General features: G+C 39.1%; 1 long non-coding RNA gene across 2 annotated transcripts; it reads left to right on the top strand.

Annotated features, from left to right (window-relative positions):
- Positions 1-4,452: 4,452 nt before the first annotated feature.
- On the top strand, positions 4,453-26,642 carry LOC144222316 (uncharacterized). Of its 2 annotated transcripts, XR_013332374.1 has the most exons (5): positions 4,453-4,523; positions 16,609-16,690; positions 20,294-20,428; positions 20,980-21,047; positions 26,459-26,642. It is a non-coding gene; the product is annotated as an uncharacterized LOC144222316 (long non-coding RNA). The 2 variants fall into 2 exon arrangements; XR_013332377.1 differs by lacking the exons at positions 16,609-16,690; positions 20,294-20,428.
- Positions 26,643-26,893: the final 251 nt, after the last annotated feature.

The following is a 26,893-nucleotide window of genomic DNA, read 5'->3' as shown; positions in this document are numbered from 1 at the left end:
GTTTGTGTGTGTGTGTCTTTGAAGGAGTTAAGAATTAAATGAAATAGGAAAAGTGTCAAGGAGACAGTGTCACAATTACAGATGGGTTTACCATCGCTGTATACAGGGAGAAGACAGTGATAGCAAAGTTCATTACACAAATGAAGTGTAAGACATGTACAGAAAATCAAAGCAGGACATAAAGACAGAACGGTAGGAATAAGCCATATGGTCTCAAATTTGAGAGAATTTGAGATGCAGAAGTGACATATCTGAACTGTGTCTCAGGAAGACTAATCTGGGAAGATGTGTGGGAAGATATGCAATTAGCATTTGATTTATGAGGGTAGAAAGGGTGACTGCTGGAATTTTCAAATACAAGTTTCAGGGGAAAAGAAAGAAAAATTTCTACTAAAATAACGAACAACTGGAGCCCAGGCATGAGCTAGGAAGTTCCAGAGCTGTGAGAACAAAGCATTTTCTGGTTCAGAGCTCAATTTTCGCACACTGAAGAGTCACTGTACCAGCAACGATGAGAGTTTTCAAAGGCTTGTGCCAAACTATCTCAAGCTGAGACAGTGCCAAGTTTAAGACAAATTCAGAAGTCAGTTCAGTTGAAGTCTTCTTCCTCAACTGTCAGCAACATTTAAGAAACAAGGCGGACAGCTTAAATCATTTACTTTTTCGAGTACTTCGGTCTTATCTGTATCTAGAGTCTTGAGTCTTTCAGCGAAGGCTGTGGCCACAGCATAGTTATGGACAAGTTTCAAGGGACATATAAACTCCCTGAAAATTTATGCCTACATAGTTATTATTTATTTTTCTCATTTATCCCTGTATTCCTCACTGCGACAGCACGATTTTATATTAAAGTTCATTAGGTCTTATTTTTCACTGGAACTTAAAGACTTTATATATGTATTTTAATTTAGTAGGTCCTCCAACAATATCATGACGTAGGTAGGATTATTCTTATTCTCATTTAAGAGAAAACTATACCCAAGGCCCCACAGTCAATAAGTAGCTCTACAGAGGAGAAACCTACCGGAAGCCCACAAACAAAAGTTTCCGGGCTTCATGATCAAAATAGTTCCATTTGGTGGTTTTGTTAGGTTACAGCTTCACTGGGTCTCCCTCCAGAATCTAGGACAATCCAGATTAGCCTGCGATTTCAAGTAAGAGGACACATGCTCTTTTGTCACTGATCCTTGAAATCAGTTTTATAGGGAGCCATTACACTGCACTGGGGGAAAATCTATTTATATAACAGGTACTTTATGTACAGCTGTGTTTGAACAATCTGTTAATGTGTATTAGATCAACAACTTTCAAAGAAATTTGTTGTTCAAAGAGAATAAATAACCCTACTCCCAGGATACTAACCTCCCCCACTCTTCTAAAAACAATGAGTTCTTTTAATCATGGCCCACAATAAAAAATAATTGTAAACTGTGATCAAGATATATATACTTGTATATATTTAAAACAAAATTTTCATGAAATATTATTTATTCTGAATACCCACAACACACTCTGATATTTTCTATTCAGTCTCGCTTTTTAGTCCATACTAATCTATTCCGTTCCATTCCATTAAAAATAGTGCTGGTTCTTATACACTAAACTGATTTCACGATGCCCCAATGGGTTATAACCATGGACTGAAAAGCAGTATACTACATGGAATTAAATCAAGTAACTCTGCCTATTCCTTAAAAACAAAGCAAAAAAGCATGAGTCTATCTGTTAATGTCTAAATGTTTATAAGGCTTTTTTTTTTAATCTGTAGAAAAAGGTTAATGATTTTCTAAAAACATTAGCAGCTCAAACCATGGATATTTTCCCCATTAATGAATGACAAGCAATATGTAAATGTTCTCTTAAGAGCTGCTTGATCTGAACTCAAACAAAATTAATAGGAAACATAAGCCTTATACAACATTACAGCTCATTCAAGAGTTTAATTGGTAATTAGTAACATTTTCAAAGAAGGCACAGGCAGCCTTTTTATACGAAATGGTTTAAAAATATTCTTAATTTCTCTTTAAGATTAATAAAATTGCTGAATACTAGAAAATGTGTAGTAATAAAAATTGAGACTCACAACCCACTTAGGTCCTTCATTAAAGCTGTTTTAAATATTCTCTTTCAGTTGGTCAAAAAAGACTTAACACTTGCTATATACCAACCACTAGTTATTTTAAAAAGGCACTTGGAAGGAGCACTGACCTATTGCAGAGTCCCATGCTTCTGCATGGCCCATTTGAGGGGAGACTGACTGCAAACACATAAACAAAAGCTATGGAAATCATACACGGAGAGATCCTGGGCAGCGTTATGGGTCACCACAGGCACTAAATGGCAATGACAGCCATCTTGGATGGTTCTTAGAAACCGCAATCAAATATGGTTTCCAGTAAAACCAACCAAAACATTCTGCTTTCAAAGCCATGTACAATTTTCCCTCCTTACCACATTATGATGCTAATAGCGTATTCTAATCCCCCTCTCAAAGTACAAAAATGCTTAATACAATATAAACTGAGAAATACAGAATAAAGAAAAACAATCAGAGATACCGACAAAGAAGACAGGGATTCAGGGCTCACATTGTTCACTTAAAGGCTAAATGATTTGAGGCAAGGTATTTAACCTCCCAAACTACAGATTCATCAACTACAGATTCATCATCGGCATTTATATCTACTCATATAATCATTGTGAAAATAAAGTGAGACAATGCATGTGAAGGTACTTTGTAAAGTGCCAACAATGCTATTATTTTTTATTAGAATCACTAGAGAGAAACTGAGAAAATAAAATATTAACCAAATATTAAGACAGTATAGAGTTAAGACTTAGCAAGTCCTTAAAACAGTTCTATTTGCTTTTCATGTACCAACTCAATTAAAACCTGTATCATGACAGAATATCTGAATCTAACCACTGGTAATAAGAAAGTTTCTCCTCAAATCTTGGACACACTAAGGTTCTTCTCTAATGGTCCTTGGCCAGCAGGAAAAAACAATCTACAGACGGTTAATTAAAGGAAGGGCAAGAGTTCACATCACACCACTCCACCCATGTGGTATATTCATTCTTAGCACAGGCATACCACAAAGTGGCAGCTCCTTCCTAGAGTTCAAAGACAACCTCTGTAGGGCTAGAGAGGGGGAGCCCTCCCTGTATCCTCAGCAATGCTGCAGACCAACCAACCAGGCCCATCCAGTTGACACCTACCACTGGATCTTAGACTGTACTTGCCCAAAAGGGCATTCTGGGGTTTTCTGTCCAAATGTATTTCTGCAATCATTTCTATTACAGGCAACTACTGTTTTTAGATAAGAGGCAACCCTAGAGAGTAACATGGATCCCTGGAATGTAAAACCCTGACTTACATGGGTGGGATATCCAGGCTACATGTTTCCTACTGCCCTGGTTGGTTGATACTCTGACATTAAACTTGATAAGTTGTAGTACGGGATGTCCTCAAGCTAAAAACAATTTTTTTTTTGTTTTTTGAAAGGTCATTTAGGGTGAGCCTGGGTGACTCAGTCAATTGAGTGTTCAACTCTTGACTTTGGCTCAGGGCACAATCTTGCAGTTCTTCAGATTGAGCCCTGTGTCAGGCTCCTCACTAACAATACAGAGTCTCTCTTGGGATTCTCTCTCTCTCTCTCTTTCTCTCTCTGTCTCTCTCACAAAATAAATAAATACAAACTTTTAAAACAAGTTTTTAAAAAGGTCACTTAGAACTCAGGATGCACTTCTGCACATTAATTCACAATGCTGTGAACTAACCTGTGTCCTACAGCACCCATTGTGCCACTAAGCTGCCACACTACCAGGGGCAGCATTGCAGAGCATAAGCTGTGGTTGCACAAGGACAGAGCTGGGCCCCAGTCCTGCCTCATCTGCCTGCTGTATAATCTCACTCAAATTTATTCAACTTCTCGGAGTCTAAATTTCCATAGCAGGCAAATCATGTTGGGGTATGAAAATTATATATCAGAGGCTTAGTATGAAGGTAACTTGGACCAGTTCTCCCAACCTTTTTCAGAGGAAAGCATGCAGAGAAGAGGATAGTACTCACACCACACCATGGAGTAAGATGCTACTCATGGCGAAAGGTGACCAGCCTATGTGGTCCTGCATAGTCACTCGAAGGGCTGAGGGGTTGGTATCTCTGGCATGTATGCCTGAGACATAAAGAGTGTGTCAAACCCAAGTGGTGAGGCTCTGATTACCAGTAAATATACACAGAGTGGTCTCCAGTGGGGCCAGCAGATCACTGACAATTTCACCTCATGGGCTTGGGCTCCTACTGTGAAATAAGAGTGCCTTAGAATTCTCAAAGCCCTTTGGACTATCTAATTCCACTTTATACTATTCCAGAACCTAGCTGTGCTCAGAACAATGTACTTTTGTGTGATTCCATTTTGGACTGTTGTGATTACTCCTGCCTCTCTGATTTGAACAAGAGCATCTCATGAGATGGGAGTGGGGTATCAGAAGAGGAATTTTAGGTGAAGATGAAGGTGCAGGTAAGCATAGAAGCCAGAGTCAGAGGTGACTGAGTGCTCACAGTGCTGAGTGTTCTGTATATGTTACTTTAATCTTCATAGCCATCTTGGTTTGATTTGGTTTGAAGGAAGGACTCACCCATATATACTATGTATATTTTTTTAAAAAGGCTATCCAATGGATTCAAATATCATACTCCAGATCCTCCTCTCTGGAAGATGGGGCCAAATCTCAATCAGTGTAGACAAGAACCAGATCTGACTCAACTCTGATCTTCCTCCTTTTGGACATCATCTCCCTGGTTCAGGCTGGGAAGCTTCCTTCTACCAAAGCCATGTTGTTAGTGGGTTTTTATTAGCCACACTTAACAACAACAAGAAATGCAGGGTGAAATTTAAAAACTTGGCCAAGGGGATATACTGGAGTAGTTTTCAAATACAAGGTGTTCTGCTGATGGGTCAGAAGTTCACAGGGCCTGTCAGACCTTATCGGAGGGGGAAAGTAAATCTCCTACAAAACACCGCTTTGGGTTAACTAAAAATAGATCATTGATATCCTAAATTAACCCTTGATCCTGAAAGCTAGGTTTTTCAAAAGTGTTCAAACACACAAAGAACATAAAGGAACCTACAGAAAAATCACTAAATGGATTCTAAATTCTGCAAAAGCCAACTAATGTCAAAGACAGTGTGGAAGAAGAGCTCTGTGTGGCACTATTGAAGGAAATACCTACATTCTAATTCTTAAGGGAAAGGATGGGAGAGCAGAGGCCATAGTGAATAGTGATGGTAACACAGGGAATATAATTTGCTTTAATAATTCATTGGGTTGCAAGACCTGTCAAGTATCAAGGAATTAATACACCCAAATATGCTAATTTTGTATATACAAACTCTTTGCAGAAGCATGGGGAAAGTTATCATAAATCATTCGATCTGGAATAGACAAGTGGTAAAACAACACCAAAGATCTGCAAATTAGGTGGGCCAGGGCCAGGAGAGCCTGAAAGCTTGGCAGTTATCCAAAATAAATCTATCTAGTAGTGATACTCATTCATCCTTCCATTTAGAGTTAAATAGGCATATTTCAAAATAAATTATAAGAAAGGAAGTATTGGGTAATCCTCAAATCACTAATTTCAGTCCAAAATTATTAAAATAGGGTATTTTAAACTTAACTTTGCTTTGATGCTAAATTCAGAGAGAAGAAGAGGTACATCAACAAAGGAAGCAGAGCAAGGATTATTTACCAAACACAATCATACGATGTTTATGAAACCACATGGTTAAATAGTATACCAGAAGCAATTTTTAGGGTTTCAGAAACATATTATGGTAATAGGGAGAAATAAGGACAAATCTTCCTTTTGATCTCCTCTCTCTGCACACTAGTTGAGATTTATGTAAGGTAGCATGATTTCATCAATTCAGCCTTATCTTTGGCCTGACTTTACAACCTGTTATGGAAATCTTCCCTGGACTGCCTGTATGCACACTGCTCCAGAGAAATCAGCCCTAATATTGTCAGAAACTGACTTTCAAGTAAGTCTGTTGGTAATTCCACATTACGATAATTCCACAGTTTAGTCAGAAAGCATTTGAAAAGATTTATAACTTTGCTTGCCTCTTTTCTGATAACGGAGGGCTTTTTGGTTTGCCTTTTGCTTTTAATAGTTTGACCATTTTTGGCCACCAAGACATTGTAGCAACTGAACTACAGTTTTGTTTGTTTTCTCTCTCATTCCCTAGTAACTAATCATGTTAACGTGTTGTTAGAATAGCATCACTGATTTTTCTTCTTGGCCTGTTATCCTTATGCTCTGAAGGTCATACTTAATTTTGGGCAATGTTTTCCTTTTCATTGTTAGAATACTTGTCACAGAGGTCAAGGCAAGCATGACAATTAAATTTTACATTTCCGAGCTGAAAAAACTCTGCTGTTCTTCCAGAACAGTTTCACCTTGCATTGTAATGAGAGGTGGTTAACTTTGAGTAGATTGTGAACCACTAGTTACCCTTATCGTCAGAATCAATTTAGATTCAAACTTAGAAGTCACTACAGCTTTCAAGATCACTACATAGGGTACCCATAGGCAGGGGGGCAAAAAAAGAACTTTGACCGAAACTCACATCCCACATAAAAACCCAACTCAAAATGGATGGCTGAGGGGATGCCTGGGTGGCTCAGCCAATTAAGCGTCAGACTCTTGATTTCAGCTCAGGTCATGATCTGGTAGTTCATCAGTTCAAGCCCTTCACTCGGCTCTGTACTGGAAATGGGAAGCCTGCTTGGGATTCTCTGCCTCCTCTCTCTCTGCCCCCTCACCTGCTCTTTCTCTCTCTCAAAAATAAATAAACTTTAAAAAATGGATGACTGACAAATACAAAACATAATATTATAAAACTTTTAGAAAAAAAGACAAAAGAAAATCTTTAAGACCTATGGCTGAGTAAAGAGCTAGACCTGATACCAAAAGCACAATCCATAAAAGAGAACATTAATAAATTGAATCGCATCAAAAGTAAAAACTGACGCTCTGCAACAGAGGCTGCTAAGATGAAAACAAAAGCTACAGACTGGGAGAAAATGCCTACAAACCATTCATCAAAAGACTAGTATTTAGAATGCAGAAAGAGCTCTCAAAACTCAATAATAAGAAAACAGGCAAAAGAAATGAAAAGACATTGCACTGACGATGGGCAGATAACTAATAAGCACACAAAAAGATGTTTGGCTTCTCTAGTCATTAAAGAAATGCAAATTAAACCATGAGATACCACTACACATCTATCAGAATGGCTAAAATAAGAAAGAGTAACAATACGAAATGCTGATGAGGATGTGGAGAAACTGGGTCATTTATGCAATGCTGATGGGAAGGCAGGTAAAGTACAGACACTCTGGAAAAAAGTATATGCAGTTTCTTACAAAATTAAATATGTACTTCACATCTGACCCAGCAATTCCACTCTTGGGCATTTATTCCAGAAAAGTTAAAACTTATATTTACACAACAACTTGCACACAAATGATCTCAGCAGCTTTAGTTGTAATCACTCCAAACTGGAAATAACCCAAATATCCTTCAGTGGGTTAACAGAAAATTGTGATACACGAATACCATGGAATACTACCCAACAATAAAAAGAAACAAATTATTGATACATGCAACATCTTGGACAGATCTCCAGTGCTATGGTTTGAAAGTTTGTGTACCCCCAAAATTTGTATGTTCAAACCTAACGCCAAATGTGATGGGGTTAGGAGGTGGAGTCTTTTGTGGGTGATTAAGTCATGAGGTTAGAGTCTTTGCAGATGGGATTAGAGTGCCCTTATAAAAGAGGTATGAGAAGGCTACCTGCCCTATCTGCCATGTGAGTTTAGAGCAAGAAGATGGCCTTGTATGAATCAGGAAGCAGGCACCTGGCACCCTGGTCTTTGACTTCCAACTGCCAGAACTCTGAGAAATATATTTCAGTTATTTATAAGGCACCCAGTCTGAGCTGTTTTGTTATAGCAGTCTTAATGGGCTATACAACATAAGAGAATTGCACTGAGTAAAAAAAATATCTAACTTCAAAAGGTTATATATTATATGATTACATTTATATAATATTTTTGAAATGATAAATTACAGCAACTGAGGACAGATCAGTGGTTGTCAGGGGTAGCAAATACTGGCTACAGAAGAGTAGCAGAGGAGATCTTTTTGATCAGTATCTCGATCATTGATGTGGCCACAGATATCTATACGTATAATGAAATTACATGACCTAAATACACACAAATACAAAAATGAATGCTTGTAAACCTGGTTACATCTGAAAAAGGTTGCTGGATTGCATCAATGTCAATTTTCTAGTTGTGGTACTATAGGATAGTTATATAAAGTGTTACCATTATAGAAACTGGACAAAGACTATAGGGTATCTCTCTGTATTATATCCTACAACTATATGTGAATCTACAATTATCTCAACACATTTTTAAAAATCACTATATAGTTCTTATTTATTCTAAGTTTCATCTATTAGATGCCTGATTTCTTCCTTCCCCTATCTTGCTACTCTCTGTAGTCTTAAAAGTGGAAAACATTTCACTGCAATCAGTCATTTAATTCTTGCCTTCCAAAAACTCCTATTCACAGTTTACTATTACTAATTGGAGCACACCTTTTTGGAAACAATGCTATACTTGAACAGTGACTCTTAGATGCATGAAATGGTCAAAATACTTTCCGAGTCTAGGTTACTCTATTGGTAAAATAGGAGGAAACCTAGGTTAGGTTTATTGTGAAGACAAATAAAATAAGTACTTTGCACACAGTAGTTCCTTAAATGTTCATTGCCTTTCTTTTCCTATTAACAATCTAAAACCTAGCTTAGGGGTGCCTGGCTGGCTCAGTCCATACAGCATTGGACTCTTGATCTCAGGGTTGTGAGTTTGAGGCTCTTTCTTAAAATAAATAAATAAAATAAATAAAACCTACCTTAATTTCTGGATTAAAAACCTAATTAAGAAACCTTTGGTTTTCAGTTCCTAAGGCTTACATTTGGAAAACAAGAAATTCCTCTTTAACAAGCATAGACAGAGGATGTGACGAGGCTGAATTCAGTTCTTAAGAAATATTTCAACTTAGGAGACCATAATGATAATTTTAAACCTATGTGTTCTCACTTTGAGTTTGAAACCATCCTTTCTACCAAAATGGCGTTTTAGCATATCATTCATTTTATTATGATGAGCAGCTGCCCAATATATGGTTAAATCTCTAAAGAGTAACTGATCATAAACTAGATTATATCCATTCACAAACCAACAACTGTATGTATGTTAGAGGAGTTCAGCTTGAATTATGACACAAACTCCAATGGTGGAAATTCATCCATTCCATCTACCTACAAAAATACTTTTAAATAATAGACTCCCAACAAGGCAATAAGCTTTCAATATGTCATAGATTTTCGGTTATAGCTAAACCAATTAAGATACCAAGCAGCAGGAACTAAGCATTTAGGCTCCAAAATCCAATATACATTGCGAAATGTGGGATTCCAAGCTCAGTGCATAATGACAGTTAGATTCTCTGAGCAACAGTGGCCTGAGAGAACTGTCAAAGACGGAAAGACAAGAACCAAACATTATTCCTCTCCTGTAAGCAAGTAAAGGGATGACACAAAGTATATTTAACTTCTATTGGCTGCCTGCTTTGTTTATGAACACTTACAAAACACAGAATGCCAAGTCATACTTGAGGACAAAGTCCCCATCAAACATTTTCTTAAAGTACTGATAATTTTGCAAAGCAATGCTTACCTAGCAAAATAACTTTGTTTTCGTTCCTTCTTCTCTTCCTTGGTATCCATAATACACAATCAAAATGCAAAGTATTTGGAAAAGTCCTTCTTTTTAATCAATGAGTCATAACCCTATAATAAAAAAAAAAACACAACAAAGCGACTGTAAATTAAGAAGTTTATAATAGCCAGTATGAAGAAGAAAGCAGAGTGGAGCTACATGCCCCCACCACAAATGGAAGATAAACTTTTAAGCTGTAAAACGCAGTCACGTGAGTAATACACAAAATGCAAATGACCATGGAGGCTAATAAAAACCTACAATTAGAATGGAGGTGTTAAACTAAAAAAAAATGCGGCTGGAAAAATAAACAAGTATTTTCCTCCTAATTAACAATTATTTCAAAATATGCTAAAAGGAAAACCACTGGTTTTTGAAGATTTTAGGCTGCCAATGCAGAAGCTAATTATTTTTTTAAATTTATGAGCTCATAATACTTTTTACAGGTAATTAATAATGAATATGTCTCATATGTAACTTTGGTTTTTTTAATTTTTTTTTAAATTTATTTTTGAGAGAGAGAGATAGAGACAGCGTGAGCAAGGGAGGGTCAGAGAGAGAGGGAGACACAGAATCTGAAACAGGCTCCAGGCTCTGAGCTAGCTGTCAGCACAGAGCCCGACACGGGGCTCGAACCCACGAGTCATGAGATCATAACCTGAGCCGAAGTCGGACGCTTAACCGACTGAAGTATTTACATATGAGGCACCACTCATATGTAATTTTGAAAAATGGATCGCTTAGGTGTTTTACAAGAATGTTCTTTCTTTAAAAATAACATCAGTGTTCCACTTTATTTTCGGAAACATGCCAGTGACTACATCTCAACTGAGCAAATGTGGAAATGAAAGCACAAAGCCTCAGGAAGCTAGTCTTCAAAATGGCTTTATATGCTTGCTCTGCCTCTCCCCACCCCGCTATCCTCACCTATGTTTCCCAGAAGCGGCTTAAACCTCTAATAAAAGGTTGTCTCCAGATCAGTCTTCCTTAAATACCGCTTTCATCATGCCACTCCCCTGCTCAAATATTTCCAATGTCTACTTACTGACTGATTCACAGACCTAAATGTTCTCAAAGATTAACCTTTGCTAAAATCTGTCCCCTCCTCCTGAGGGGTATCAGACTTAAAGCAAAGAATGTTCATCGGTCAAAATTACTCGCTAATTCATTTCAATTCAATAAATATTTTCATTTAAGATTTCATTTTCAAGTAATCCCTGCATCCAATGTGGGGCTCAAATTCATAACCCCAAGATCAAGAGTCTCATGCTCCACTAAGTCAGCCAGGTGCCCCTTCAATGACAATTTAATTCACATACATATTCCATGGAAGGTACTGTGATAAGTATCAGACATCAAAGATAAATAAGCCATGGTATTTGGCCCAATAGAGTTTCCTGTCTTACAAGGGAGATGCTTACGATGTCAGGTCAATGGGATACTGATGACTACAGAGGCGGCACAGGTGCCACTACAGCCCAGACGAAGAACACTCAGCCTTACGCAGGGTCCACCCCATACATTCTCCATGCACACCAAGATTTGAGGAATGAGTATAGGTTTCCTACTTAAAGGGTTTCCTGTGTTGTTCCTAGTGTGAACAACACAAGAAGGCACATATTTCCCTGCTGCTCCAGGATTAAATGTGAAGCAGGGAGATGGTGGGGTGAGGATGAAGACATGGGCAGGATTTGGGTCATGGCAGGCCTTTTTATGTCACACTAAAGAGCTTGAACTTAATCCTAGCTATGTATTATGTGCTTGCCCACCCTTTGCTGCTCCTATATCAGATGTCACAAATCAAATTGTGCTGTGCTCGCTACAGACATTACTGAACTAATCAACATGAGATAAAACCAATTTTCTAATCCCTGATGTACATGAAAGAAGTTGCCAAAGCATTTTACATGAGGGAGTGGGATATACCAAGGCTATAAGGACAGTCTTGAGAGGGTTGAGAAGAGCATGAAAAAGATCTGTTGGGAAGAAAAGACAGTACAATAGGTCAAAGAGGAGGGCACACTCTTAGGCAGCAGAATCCAACACAGAAAGAGGGGGGAATGCATTCAAGAAATATTTAGGAGGCAAACGGGTCAAGACCTGGTGACTCATTCAGTGTAGACAACATGAGAGAGGCAAGATGAAGAATGCCCTCCAAATATCTACTTCAGGGGCTAGGTGGACAGTGACACCACACATAAGATACAATCGACATGAAGCGGGCAGGCCAGCTGTGGATGGGGGGCATGGAAACAGACAAAAGATCAGTTTGGGACACATTGCCTTCGAGGTGCCAGTGGGACAGTCAGCTGGAGACATTCACCAGATGTTTGATTATGTTTAAAGCACCTGAGCGCAGTGAGGGTTAGGGAAAAATGATTTAAAATTATCAGCATATGGTAGTGGTGAAGTCAAAAAAAAGAAAAAAAAAGAAGCAAGTAACAATACGATGATAAGAACGCTCTGCAAATACACAGCTACACACAAAGCCCTGTATGGAAACAACAGGGCCATGTTCTCCACTCTTACTGGCTTACCTCCATGTCCCTGGCATGCAATGTGCCCTCAAGGACTTTAACAACCAGTAAGGAAAATAAGATAAAAATATGTGTGCAATAATAAATATATAAGATAGGTGTGCAAATAACTAAAATAATAGGTAGCAACTTGGAGCTGTCCAAAAAAGTAAGAATACAAAAGATGCAAAGTTCCATTTTGATGGGGGTAATAAAGTAAGTCAGGGCAGTGAAAATTTGAATAGGTAAAGAGAAGAGAGAGACCACAATCCAGAAAGAGGGATCAGCTGGGCATAGGTATGCACAGGAAAAGAACAAGACACATTCAGGCCAGGACTGAGCAGCTATCAGATAAGAAAGGGGAAGCAATCACAATGCCTGCCTACCACAAGTTATTTACTTCAACATATTAGGCACATGTTCTCTCTTTAATCCTTAAAACCACTCTGTGAGTTTGGTATCCTTATTTCCACTAAACAGAGGCTGAGAGATACTACCTTCCCTAGATCAACAGCACCAGCTGTGGTAGAGCCAGCATTTAAATCCACTTTGGTGGACATTTCAATGCCTTTCAATAACCTTTGGAGGTAGAAACCTTTGGAAATGAGTGAGAAAAAGCAAACTGGAATCAACAATGTCCAACGCCTCAGCACGGATTCTGCAGGTTAGAACAAATGTCCCTGGGCATTGGGGGAGGGGGTCACTGAGATCTCTAGCAGGCCCTGTGTCAGCCTGAGTGGTGGGAGTAGAAGCCATTCCCCAAGGACTGAGCGTTCATGCAAGAAGTTGGGTGATGACAGAAAGAAGAGAAAGGAAAGAAGGTGGCATCCAACTCTCGTGAGATCAGTCTCACACTGTGGCCTGAACCCACTGGGGTCCTCTCCCTGCCCCCAACCTTAATCCTTACCCTTTCCCCAGCTTCAAGTAACTTGGCTACATTCCTCTGTCCGACCAGATCTGGCACAAGGCCCAGTCCTGCTCTAAAGCCTTCCCTGACCACTTGGGTGCCCTTTTCTCTCTTCCTTAGGAGCTTACTTCACACACCACTCAACGTTTACCGTGAGGCACTTAGTCATTCACTGTGTGACGATGCCACTTCACTTAGCCTCCTCAGCCACAAACAAACCAAAAGCCCCTTCAAGTCAAAAACCACCAGGTTTCACTATTTCCTTTTACTTCCCTAAATACCTAACACAGAACCAGGCAGAAAACATCCACATAAAAGCTAAGCAAGGAATTAATCCAGGATTGGAGTAAGGTCAAATATAGGGCAAACAAATACAAATCCAAGAACCCCTGCCCCTCCAACAATTAATAATTACTTGGGGGCAAGAGGTTTAGATGGAAGCCAGTCTCTCTCTCAGAATCCAGGAAGGATGAGAATCCCAGCTCTCTGCCCTGCTCTGGGCCAGGTGGTTTATTTTAAAGTTCCTCTTCTGCACGCCGCCATATGTGATGCTCTCTGTTTATTAGATTTCTCCTCATGAATAAAAATGAAGTCATAACAATCTAATTGGAAAATTTTTATATTGCAAGCTGAGCCAGAAACTAATATTTAGTTCTAGTGGAAAAATATTGACAAAAATAATCACACAAGAAAAAGATTAAATGATCCAAGAACTGACATCTGGTGCCGCTGTGTCTGTTTAGAACTTGCAAAGCTTTATTTTTTTTAATATTCTATTTGATAAATAAAAAATATACTAATCTTTGATTTCTTTTAAATTTCTGGGAATTTTTATATTCCCTAAACAAGACATATGCAGTCTTTTCAGGTGGAGACACACCAACAGATTAACCAGGAAAAGAGCAGCAAAGGATGCTATAAAAATGATTTGCACAGAGCACCACACAGCAGCCTTCATGCTTTGCCGAAGAACCAGAGCTCCTTAAATCAATCACTAATGGGAACTACATTTTCCATTATAAGTGGTTATAATGGGCTTCTTAAAAGCCCTTCTTTCACTTACTGTTGACTCTTCTTCACATCAATAAACTCTAGACTCATCCAAAAACTGAATTAGAAGAGTCTCCTGCATTTACGGCACATTACGGACCAAAATGAATTTCATGAGGGAAGCACAAGATGAATCTTCTATCTAAATATTTCTTCTCATGATCTTAAGTCAGGAAAGACCATTTAAATAGAAATTCAGTTCATTAGAAAATAAAAAAGGCATGTGCAAACTCCTTACCTTGTAAGAACTGCACTGAAGAGAAAATATTTCCTGTCTTACCAGCAAAGTACTCCCTGTTTGAGACCATGGCACCACTCAGAAAGAATTTAAGAGCTACAGGAGACTCCCTAGGCATAATAAACCAGTGTGGACCCACACAGCCCCAGGTGGCTTTCTGACTTTGCATCTAACAGCTTGCAGCTCCTTGCACATTCAGGTATAACCAGTCCAGACTAGAAAAACACCAGTGTACCTACGATGTCCATCAACTGTTTTTCCAACAACATGTTTCCTATTATACAAATGATATAATGGCTAGAACATGTTTTGAGGCTTGGTCACACTAAATTTGGCCACTTAAGGAACAGACCAAACTGTACCTTTTGATGCAGACATTTCTTTCTAGAAAATGCTTATGCATCTACAGAAATAGGTGTTTGGTCTTTCTCAAAGCTACACTGTCATCTAAACAAAGGAAGGATATTCACATTTCAGCATTAACCAAGGTCAGAATTGAATACTCTCTTTAACAAGAAACCCGGGAAGAAAGGCATAGAAATAGACACGAAAGGGTACCACAAACACGTATATGGAGCAACCAGGAGATAACACCCCCCTAAATAAACAAATGTGTGTCAGAAAACCAAAACAACAGAAAACAGAACTTAAGAGCAACCAAGAGCTAAAAAGTTATTCCTGAAACAAGGTGATGATCAAGGACAGGCCAATGGTCTCCTACTTGGAAAAATGGGACAAAGCCAACAGATGACAAAATAAATGGAAAACTCATCAGCTCTTATTCCATTACTCTTCACCTAGGGAACTGAAGTTAGAGCTGTAAAGAATTAAACAAACGTGAGCTTCACTGAAGTAGAGAGAGGGGCACCTGGCTGGGTCAGTCTGTACAGCACGTGCTCTTGATCTTTGGGTCCCGAATTCAAGCCTCATGATAGGTACAGAGTTTCCTTAAAAAAAGGAGTGAAGTAGAGAGATTTTATCAAAGCTCCTAGATACTTTAAATGAAGACCCATCTCTAGGCTAGCTAGATCATTCTGTGTGTTCCATCTAAGAAGAGAATGTGCAAATGAGATTTCTAAAAAGTCACTGGCAGGGTCAGGAATTGTCACAGATGTGGAGAGTGCCAGCAGTACAATGGACAAATACATTATTTCAAATTCTATTTTTATTTTAGATACTGATAAAAATTTTATTTATTTTTTAATCAATTTTTTTTATAATTGTCAAGTTAGCTAACATACAGTGTAGTCTTGGCTTCAGGAGTAGATTCCTGTGATTTATCACTTACACATACAACTTGTTGGACAAACACAAGTTAAACAAAAGAGAAGGGATTGTGCAAATTACACACTGCACAACATTGCAGAGATTCCCAGCAAAACGTTAGAAATGATCACTACAGGCAGGTTAGCCAGGACTTGGAACAGGAGGCAGTGAAACCTGGGATCCAGAGTATTTACAGAAAACTAATGATTCAGCAGAACTACAATAAATGAACAGATGCCTTTCTGAAGCCTCTACCTTGGACCAAGTACTCTGCTGGAGATAAATGATGAAAACAGCATTCATGGGCCAGGAAGTTCAAGTGGAACAGGCAACTGAAACCCACTGGCTCGTAAGACAAGTGGCAAGTCCTCTGATATGGGCAGAGCACCGAGGGGAAGCAACTAATTCTGCCAGGGAGGCAAGGGCAGTCAAGGAACCTTCACTGGTGACTCCAGAGCAGGGCCATGAAGGAGGAGCAGGAGTTTCCCCAACAACACGCAGAAGAGGTTGGGCTCATTAGGCAGACTGAGGATGTGCAAGCCATCATCAGGGAATGTGTGTGGTGGAATCCTGAGTGGTCTGGGATGGCTGGAGTACAGATCCAGTAGAGAGGAGGAAGTTCAGGGAATGATGGCTTATTCAAATTACACTGACCTAATTTCCCTCTTGGACACAGGTACTATTTTCATACATTAAGGATATGAGGTAAACACAGGGTAACTGTACTTAAAGGTATCTGATAAGTTTCTCTTGATCTGCTTATGGATAAGATGAAGAAAGGTGGAATGGACTTGGGTGGATGCTTCCATGATCACATGGCTAAAGGAAAGCGCTGAACCACTGTGTCAAGAGGTATGTGCTGACCAACCCAGAGCAGGGAGCTGACCTCCACCTTCAGTCTCATGGGAGGATGCTAATAACTTAATGCAGTATTTGTTCTTAGCCCCCATCCTCATCAGTTAATCTACTACTAACTTGGATGAAAATCAGGGCCTCCTCGTTAAACTTTTGGAAGAAGGATAAAAAACACCTAATATTTGGATTCAGACAGACCTCAGCTGTCTGTAGGAAGGTACAATTTACCCCATATGAACCTGAGGTTTCACACATGGGTAAGGAACTAAGGAATGAAAGAGACAGAGCTTCGCATTAACACAAGTGAGTATGAGCTGCACTTTTAGGTGACAATAAGCTCTGTACACCCAACAGTGTGATTCCCCTGCCCTTCCCTTCAAACCAAACAAAAAAATCCCACTTAATCAGCTCAGAATACAAAAGATTATGATGATCTGTGCCACCCTTCTTGAGGATTAGAATATATTAAGATGACTGCATTTAATTCTAGGACTTACACTACACGAGAAATATAAGGAAAGTGAAGGAACCAGGATGGTTAAGTGACATATAATTAAGTTTCTAGAGTAATAGTCAAAGGAGCTCGTCAGGTTCAGCCTGAAAAGAGCTGGGATGAACCTGACAGCTATTTTCAAATATCTGAAAGATCCTATCTGGTCTCAGATTTAGGCTTGTACCAACTGACCTTCAAGGGGAATAGGAATACCTAAGACCAAGCATAAGATACGGAGGGATAGGGGTCTTGGTTTAACATAAGGAAGAACTATCTCACAGACAGATGCAAAGAGCTACTCCCAGACAAAGCAGCTTCCTAATCTTCAAATGTGACTGAACTCAAGCTGAACAACCACTTCATGAGATCAGTGCAGACCAGCAGTTCTTGACCTTATCAAATCAATAGCCCTCATCTAAATAAATATGTATTTCATAATATGCCTCTTATAACACTGAAATGAAGTTGACAGCTAATATAACCTAGGTATACAGTTAATTGTATGAAGTCAACATAATGCCCAAAAGGAAAGTGATTTATAACAGGTATTTCAATAATTAAATTCTCAGGCACAAGTTCACTAAAAGACACAATGAAACACTTAGGTGCCTGCATCTACTTCTATAGGGCAAATTTAGCTATAGAAGAAATAGGATCAGAAACAATTTCATTACCAGTGAGAATTAGAAAACGAAAAGCAGAGGTAAGGGGGATAGGAAGGGATGGGTAATGGGGCTAGGGAGTAGTGCATAGAACATTAAAATAAAAACTAGTGCCATAAATAATAACTGGGTATTTTTTTAACGTTCATTTATTTTGGGGGGTGAGGAGAAAGAGAGAGTGAGTGAGTGCATGAGTCGGGAAGGGGCAGAGACAGAGGGAGATAGAGGATTCCAAGCAGGCTCCTTACTGAGAGGAGAGAACCCAATGCAGGGCTCAAACCCAGGAACCATGAGATCATGACCTGAGTTGACGTGGGATGCTTAATCGACTGAGCCACCCTGGAGCCCCAATAACCGGGTATTTGTAAACACAGTAATTGAAAACTATTTTCTTTAGAATGTCCCAATAAATACTCACATAGGTCCTACAGAAGATATAAAATTCCCAAGTGTAAGGGACAACTCCTTGTTGTCTCGAACTGTTCCACTCATTACAGAGCATTTGGCACCTCTACCGCCCCCCAAATTAATGCTGATCCTGCCCCCCCCCCATTCCAATAACCCTCGGGAACAGTGTACCCTTCCGGGGATACTGCACTCATTGAGAACTACTGTCGCAGAGGAAAGTCAAGCTCTGTAGGTGAACTAATATTTAACACTTTAATTAAACATTTTTAATTTCAAAAATTCCTTCAAAGCTGAGATTATATAAACTCCACACATGAGAATTTCTCTGTTTTCAATATGATCTGTGCTTCATCTGAGCCCTGTGACCCATGTCATTAAGGCACCACAGCACCTCTGAAACAGGACAGGCCTGGTTAACATTCGAACTCCAGTATCTCCAAAGTATATAGTTGTGGGCAAGTTACTCTGTTTCTCAGGCCTTCTGCTTCCTCATCTGTAAAGGGCTGTTTACATACAGAATAAATGGGTCCAAAAGGTGTCTACAGAATCTAGTGCCTGGTGGGAACAGAAAATTATAGCCAGCAAACCCAAATATTCAAGTATTCAGGAAACTTATACACACCTTCAACATCACCTGAAGAGCTAGAGTCAAATTAGCCCCAAACAGAAAAATCACACAGTAAACTAACTCAAGCTAGGCAGCTCCAGTGAACGCAAAGCTGACAGCGATCAGCAACAGTTCACTGTTTATTGAACATTAACCACAGGCACCAAGTGTTTGTTCAGTGCTGTTACACACAATGTTTAATCTTTATGACCGTATGAGGGAGTTAATATTCTCAATCCTTTTCAGATAAAGAATCTGAAGTTTAGAAAGGTTAAAGAACTTATTCAAGGTCAAATAGCCATATGAGTGAGAGCCAGAATAATCAGCTTTACCTAATGCCAAAGTCAAAACCACTAATAATGGCCTCAAATGAGAAGGTAGATCACCACACAGAATTTTCACATTAGCTGCCTGATCCCTCTTGAATTCACCCACCATTAATAAGAACAAGAGTATGAATACCAGTTTTCTGGTCAATTGTCTTCTAGGATGTAAATCTTGAACTGCTGGCAGGCTAGTTATTATTATTCATTAATAAATGCACTGCAGTGACTATGTCCATGCATTCAATAAATATTTACTGCACTGAATGAGATTTTTAAAGAGCTAACTAGAAAGCACATTCCCTTAATCCACTAAACTAAATGAATTACCTCTTTAGTCTTAAGAACCGAAATGTCACAACTTTGAATATGCCAGGAATATTTCTTAGCAGTTGACCATTTTTCTGTTGTTCTGAAAAGAAGCCCTCTGCCTATCCAATTATTTTCCACTAAAAATCAATAAAAAGCAAAGAATCAGAATCAGAAAATGGAATTTTTACCTTTTAAAAATAACATTTCTGGGGCGCCTGGGAGGCTTAGTCGGTGAAGCATCCAACTTCGGCTCAGGTCATGATCTCACCGTTCGTGGGTTTGAGCGCCACGTAGGGCTCTGTGCTGACAGTCAGCTCAGAGCCTGGAGCCTGTTCCAGATTCTGTATCTCCCTCTCTGACCCTCCCCTGCTCACACTGTCTGTCTGTCTGTCTCTCTCAGAAATAAATAAAACATTTAAAAAATTTTTAAAAATAAATAAAAACATTTCTTTATTGATTTTAAGTTATAAAAGTCCTTATTTTCTAGATACTAAAATTGTAGGTACTTTTTAGAGCTAAAAACTATAATTCTATAAAAATTCTACTAGAGGTTTTTAATGTATTACATGCACTCCTCCATTAATACTCATAAGAAGATAACAATTCAGTTTTGAACAGTTTTCTACCATGCACAAAGACAGATTAGAGGGGAAAAATATGCAGAAGGTCATGTATAAAAGTTACTAGAGACAATAAAAACGGAACACAGTCTACTCTGCCAATCTCACTTCTCATACACAGAGAAAACTTCCTCTTTCTCACCATCAGTCACTATTTATTGTCTGCTCTATGCAGATGATTGTCTTTCACAAGAATGGGGGAAAATCTGATGCCGGCATCACTCTCATAAGTGGTTTCTGGGGACACCCCTACTATTGCTCTAGCACCGCAAAATCACCCCTGATGATCTCGAAGATGAATCTAATGGTGGTAAGCATCAAAGAGCATCAACAAAGAAACAGGTGACATGGGAACAAAAGTTTGTCCTCAACTACTTCTGGAATTCACTTTACTATTATCAGACCTATGCTAAAATCCAAGGATCTTCGGCCTTTTGAGTTTTTTTGTTTGTTTGTTTGGTTTGTTTTGTTTTGTTTATACCAGACCTCTTCTGGCCTTGTCCCAAAAGGAACAAGCCCTACACTCTTCTGGAGTCTCTCTACTGGTACAGAAGTGAAGTTCATTCCCCAGGGCCTTGCAGAAAATGAATGCCAATGTGGGGCACCCGGGGGGCTCAGGGGGTTAAGCGTCTGACTCTTGGTTCCAGCTCGGGTCATGAACTCATGGTTTGTGAGTCTGAGCCCCAAGTCAGGCTCCACACTGACCACAAGGAGACTGCTTGGGATTCTCTTGCTCCCTCTCTCTCTCTGCCCCTACCCCCACCCCCGTCTCACTCTCAAAATAAATAAATATTCAAAAATAGAAAGAAAGAAAATAGGTGCCAATTTGTGAATAACTTTTCCAACTCCCTGTGCTTACAGCAACTGCTATCACTACTGCATGGGTTGCACCAGGCCCTAACTCCTTCCATTTCAGAACAGAAATACAGGTGAGCAGTGGTTACTACTACTTATTTACTATTATTACTACTACTACTAATAATAATTTCTTATTGTTTTTACCATCCTTTAGTGGGAGGTATCTATTTGATAGATCTGAATTAGAATTAATTGATGCAAATAAAACCAATAAAATTAATAGATAAAAGATGTCATAAGTGGAATGCTTTTACAAAGAACATACAGTTTATGGGATTCCAATACTAGTTTTCAACAATTCAATCTGAGTGTCTTTTGAAACTATCAAGAGACATAAAAGTTCACTTTGCCAGGTAAACCATTTCACTAAGGAAAAGATGACGTGCTTCTGTTCTCTTACGGACGGTATCTGCAATTGAATGCATTTTTTAAATACACTGGCATGCACTCGCACTTGTAAAAACGCAAACTAAAAAATAATTTGTCATTCTTTTTAATGTACTTTCAGTATACATTTATGTAAAATGGAGGGTACAGGAGGCAATAGACAATTTACACTTACTCCAAAATTAGTGCCTTGTCACTCATATGTATGCAATCTCTTCAATTCAGTAAGCATTTGCTAAAAACTTGCTTCATTCCTACCACCATCCTATTTATCTAGTGTATGTGCTGCCGAAGCGAGCACCACCATACTATTATTTATCTAAAACCTATGAATCGAGAAAGGACTCAACAGGCTCTAAGAAAACTTTGATTTTAAACAAGGTGATAAAATTAACATAAATTTAAAAATTAGAAAAAAAATGGGTATGATAAAAATCAATGTCTAATAAACGTGTTATGTACAGAGAAGTGTTAATGGAAAGAAAAGGGCTTGGTCACATGAGCCAGTATTGTTAGGGAAGGTAGCTAAACCAGGACAACACTGAAAACAACCATTCATGGTTATACTTCAACAGCACTGCATGGTCAACAATCATTATCTGTAAACTAGAAACAGTTTTACCCTTAATGATAATGTTCTCTATCCGGGCACTCTCAAGTGGACTGTAATTCTACCAGATTCTCCTCCAATGTCTAATGTAAAGACGAAGAGGGTCACATGGTGCTTTGGTCAGTAGAGTCTAAAATGTGCTAAATGCACAAATAAGGATTCGGGAAGAAGGCATAATGCAAAGTGTCTAAAAGGCAGGAAAACTGCCCAACACAAAATTAAATCAGCATTGTGAAATACCATGACCTCTTCTTGGAAAAAAAAATGTACGGGATATTCAACTATACTTTTCCATGTATTAAACTATGGTTTAAATACATTTTCTTTTAAAGGCTTAGTAAGTTGCTTTATAAAAAAGTTCTCGTAAAATTCTAAAGAAAGCAGCCCTTTGCTACACTGGATTGTTGTTCTCAATTCCGCACTTCCTCTCTGTCGGAGAAAGCCACACCCACACCCTTTGCTACGCCACCTTGTGGCCCTTTGCGCTACTGCGCGAAGCCTGCATCCACCCTCTTGACCCTGTGGCTTGTTTTGAACAACAGGCAAAGAATTAACAGCGTACCTACTTCAACTTGAGGCTCTAGGAGGCCAGGAAAATGTCTGCTCTCCACCAAAAAGAGCACGCTCCAGGTAGCAATTTTTCCTTCTTCAGCCCTGTCCCAGGATAAAAACATGTAGAAGAGACCTGAACTCCTACCTTAACTTTGGAATCCAGCCCACCCCTGTCAAACTGAACTAAGAGCAGCCAAACCACAGTCAATCCACAGATTTATGAATATGAAATAAATAATTGTGGTTCTAAGCCACTGAGATTTGGAGGCTGTTATGCAGTATTATCACAACAACAACAACAAGCCAATACACCCTTAAAAATATCCTGATCCACAAATTACTTTGTGGATTTTTACCAGGAAGATCAAAGCCACATATTACATACTACTATCTATAAGAATAACTCAACCAAGGCATGGAATACCAAAGCCCAGAGACAGAAGCAGCCAATTAATACAAACAGCCAAGAAATCTTCAACTTCCTTTCCTTCCAGGTGTCATTCACCCCATAATCAATGTGCATCGCTATGGAAGTTTAGCTATAAGAAGGCATCATTCGATGCCAAGGGTAACTTATGCACATCTTCGTACACTTACCCATATTATTTTTTGTTATCCATGTTGAACTGTGTGGTCAGTTGTGTTACTCTCCAGCCCCTGTGCCAAATGTTTAAATTGTATCCACAGGACCACATAATGTGACTTATCTGGAAAACGGGTACTTGCAAATGCAATTAGTTATGATGAGGTCATACTGGAGTATGGTGGGCCTCTAATCCAGTATGACTGGTGTCCTCATAAGAAGATGGCCACATGAAGATAGAGTCACACAGGGAGAACACCATGTGATAAGAGAAGCAGATTACGGTGATATAGCTGCAAGCCAAGGATACCAAGGATAGCCAGCAAATCACCAGAAGCCAGAAGAGGCAAGGGAGAATTTCTCTAAAATTTCAGAGAGATCATGGCTCTGCCAACACCCCAATTTTAGACTTTTAACCTCCACAACTGTAACACAATGAATTTCTGTTGCTTTAAGCTACACAGTCTGTGCTACTTTGTCAGAGCAGCTTTAGGAAACTAATTCACTTATTTTAAAGTGTATACACGATCACGGTTCCACGGGAACACTGCACCCAAAATGTTCTCGCTTTCCCAACATGGCTGTTCTGCCACTTTCTCTTATAATTTAAAGAAATGTCAGCAAGTAACTGATAGCACCGGTATGCCTTTTTGTATTAGATCAGAAAGCTCCCACAGTTAATTAACATCTGTACCTAGGAGATACATTAAGCATACATAGCTTATTTGAATAGGTGGACAGAGAACTGACCTGATTATCAAGAAGAAAAATCTGAACATAAACAGGATTTTGAAATATTCTGAGAATACAGCATCACCATGTATTATGCTGCTGTTATCACACTGTAGCAATTTTAGTCTAACATAAAATTTAATCTCATGCTGCTAGGTTTCCCGTGGATACTTATGCTATCTCGTACCATTTTCTAATTAGTTGCTCCTCATGCCCCATTCTTCTACTCAGACCGTAAGCTCTCTAAAGGCAGGGAACATGTCTTACGTTTTATGTGTATAAGCATGTGAATGTACACACACACACACACACACACACACACACAGAGACTACAGCTCTTAGCTTAGTTTTTAATTTGTCATGGCTAAATACTTAAACTGACTTCAGGGCATGGAACAATAAGGTCTTGCCTTTTATTTAGATCAGTGGTCTCCATTTTATTTATTATTTTTTAAGTTTACTTATTTATTTTGAGAGAGAGAGAAGGGGGGGAGAAAGGCAGAGAGACAGGATAAGAGAGAGAATCCCAAGCAGGCTCTGCACCGTCAGCGCAGAGCCCAATGTGGGGCTCGCTCCCACAAACCATGAGATCACGACTTGAACCAAAACGAAGAGGTGGATGCTTAACCAGCTGGGTCACCTAGGAGCTCTGGTGGCCTCCATTTTAAAAGTTATATTTCACATCAGTTAAAGTATCTGAACATAAAGTCCTCATATGTAATGTATTTTTACTTCTAAAAAACATGTCTTCTGCACTAATATATGCATTGTAAAACATGTAACAAAAATAAAAGTCCTGAAAAGATGATACAGACCTTCTTACAATTTCTTCCCTTACCCTCGTGGGGCACATGAACCTCAGGTGGGAAACCACTGGTCCAGACTACAAGGTAGATATATGAAAATATTTCCTAGGATTTTGTCCTTTCCTGTTAATGCAAGATCTATAAGAATCTAACACATTCTCTGGAAGATTCACTAAATTGTCTTGATCAAACAAGCAATAATTTAGAGTTGATGATAGAGGTGTCCTTGCAATTAGGAATAGTTTTTATATTACTGGACCCCAACTGTAAACCCACTGCTAACCACGGTGCTCCCTGCAACTGAGCTCTTTACTTTTTAGGCTTCAGGAATGAAAACGTATTATCAAACTTTCAGGTAATATCTAAAGACTGAGAAGACCAAGTGATGTAACATTCTGATTTTGAAAATAGGGGCACCTGGGTGGCTCAGTCGGTTAAGTGTCCAACTTCGGCTCAGAGCATGATCTCACAGTTCGTGGGTTCGAACCCCACGTCAGGCTCTGTGCTGACAGCTCAGAGCCTGGAGCCTGTTTCGGATTCTGTGTCTCCCTCTCTCTCTGACCCTCCCCTGCTCTCGGTCTCTCTCTCTCTCAGAAATAAAAAAAATTAATAAAAAAAAAGAAAGGAAGGAGAAGGTTGGACAGAGGAAAGATGGAACAGAACACTCACAAATCATCTCTTAAGAGGGGGCGCCTGGGTGGCTTAGTCGGTTAAGCGTCCGACTTTCGCTTGGGTCATGATCTCGCGGTTCGTGGGTTCAAGCCCCGCGTCGGGCTCTGTGCTGACTGCCAGCTCAGAGCGTGGAGCCTGTTTCAGAGTCTGTCACTCCCTCTCTCTCTGACCCTCCCCTGCTCACGCGGTCTCTCTCTCTCCTAGAAATAAATAAAACATTTAAAAAAAAAATTAAAAACAAAAACAAAAAAACAAATCATCTCTTAAGAGAATCCTGTCACCACAACAGCCATCTAATCTTCCTGTGTTCCTCGTGCACATATGTGAACAACTGTGTGCTGGAAAACTGAAGGGCATAGAGTAATATAAAACACAATCCTATCAGCTTGCTGTAAGAACAACTAAGCCATGAAACAAGCCAGTATTTAGTTTGTGGTACAAATAGTTAAGTGCCAAAATAACTAAAATTAGGGTAGAGAAGATGTCTTAGAAAGTGTTTATGCAATTAAGTATCAACCTGGTACAGAATATTGGCTTTAAAGAAAGAAATGTGCAAGGAAATTTCCAATAAAGGAGGACAGTCAACAGCCCCAGAAGCAGGAATTACCCCTGTGTGGGAGAGGGGTCCTGCGGTGTTGTGTTTATTCAGATGGGGAGCAGGAGATGAGGAGGAGTGCCCGAAATGTAGAGAAGATACAGGGCCATTACCATGCCGGCTACATTCTCTGGCTTAAACTTCCATGAGAAAGCCACTACCACTAAAATGTCATCAGTCATTTCATTTGGTCTACTTATTCTTGAAGAACTAGCCTTGGGGCTGATCTATACACAAAACAAGCAAGCTAAGTGCAAGAAAATACCAAGCAGATGGCATGTGGGTGAAAATGTTGGGGAAGTGAAATATTAGCAGCTTTGAAAGGAGGAAAAGAAAGTAAAATATGTCAAAATGAATATGCATTTGGTAAAGAAACGTCGTGAATATAAGAATCTTATGATACATTAATTTCAATAATTTCTAACAAGTATCATTGTAATGTATATGGATAATAAAACTGTGAAAAATAGAAATTACCTATGATCCCATCAAGCAGGGGGAAAGCTTTTATATTTTGTCACTTTCCTGTCTTTTCTTCTACGCAGGTGCATTTTAAAATGGAATTAGGATCTTTGGTGCACCATCACTTACAACATGACTCCGCTATTGGATTTGTCTCAAATTTTCAAATCATCACCCTTGATAACAACTAACACTTAGAGTTGCTTACTCTGTGACAGTACTTCACATATATTAATGTATCTAATTCTCAATACAATGTGGGCGGTAGATACTATTATCTTCATTGTATAGATGAGAAAACCAAGAATAAGTTAACTTGCCTAAGTTCACAGACCTGGTAAATGGTGGAATAGGATTCCAAGTGGGGCAACTGGCTCTAGAACCCCTCCTCTTAACCCCCTAACCATCTCACATGCCTTCCAAAGACAGGATAGTAATCACTGAAATTAAGCCTCTTTCCTGATTTCCTTAGGAGGTACTCTTAGAATAGAATCACTGGTGCCAAAAAATTCTATTAG

The sequence above is a fragment of the Crocuta crocuta genome, unplaced genomic scaffold, assembly GCF_008692635.1.
Source record: "Crocuta crocuta isolate KB4526 unplaced genomic scaffold, BGI_CrCroc_1.0 scaffold230, whole genome shotgun sequence".
In the NCBI taxonomy this organism is placed as follows: domain Eukaryota; kingdom Metazoa; phylum Chordata; class Mammalia; order Carnivora; family Hyaenidae; genus Crocuta; species Crocuta crocuta.
This window is presented reverse-complemented; position numbering and strand designations above follow the sequence as displayed.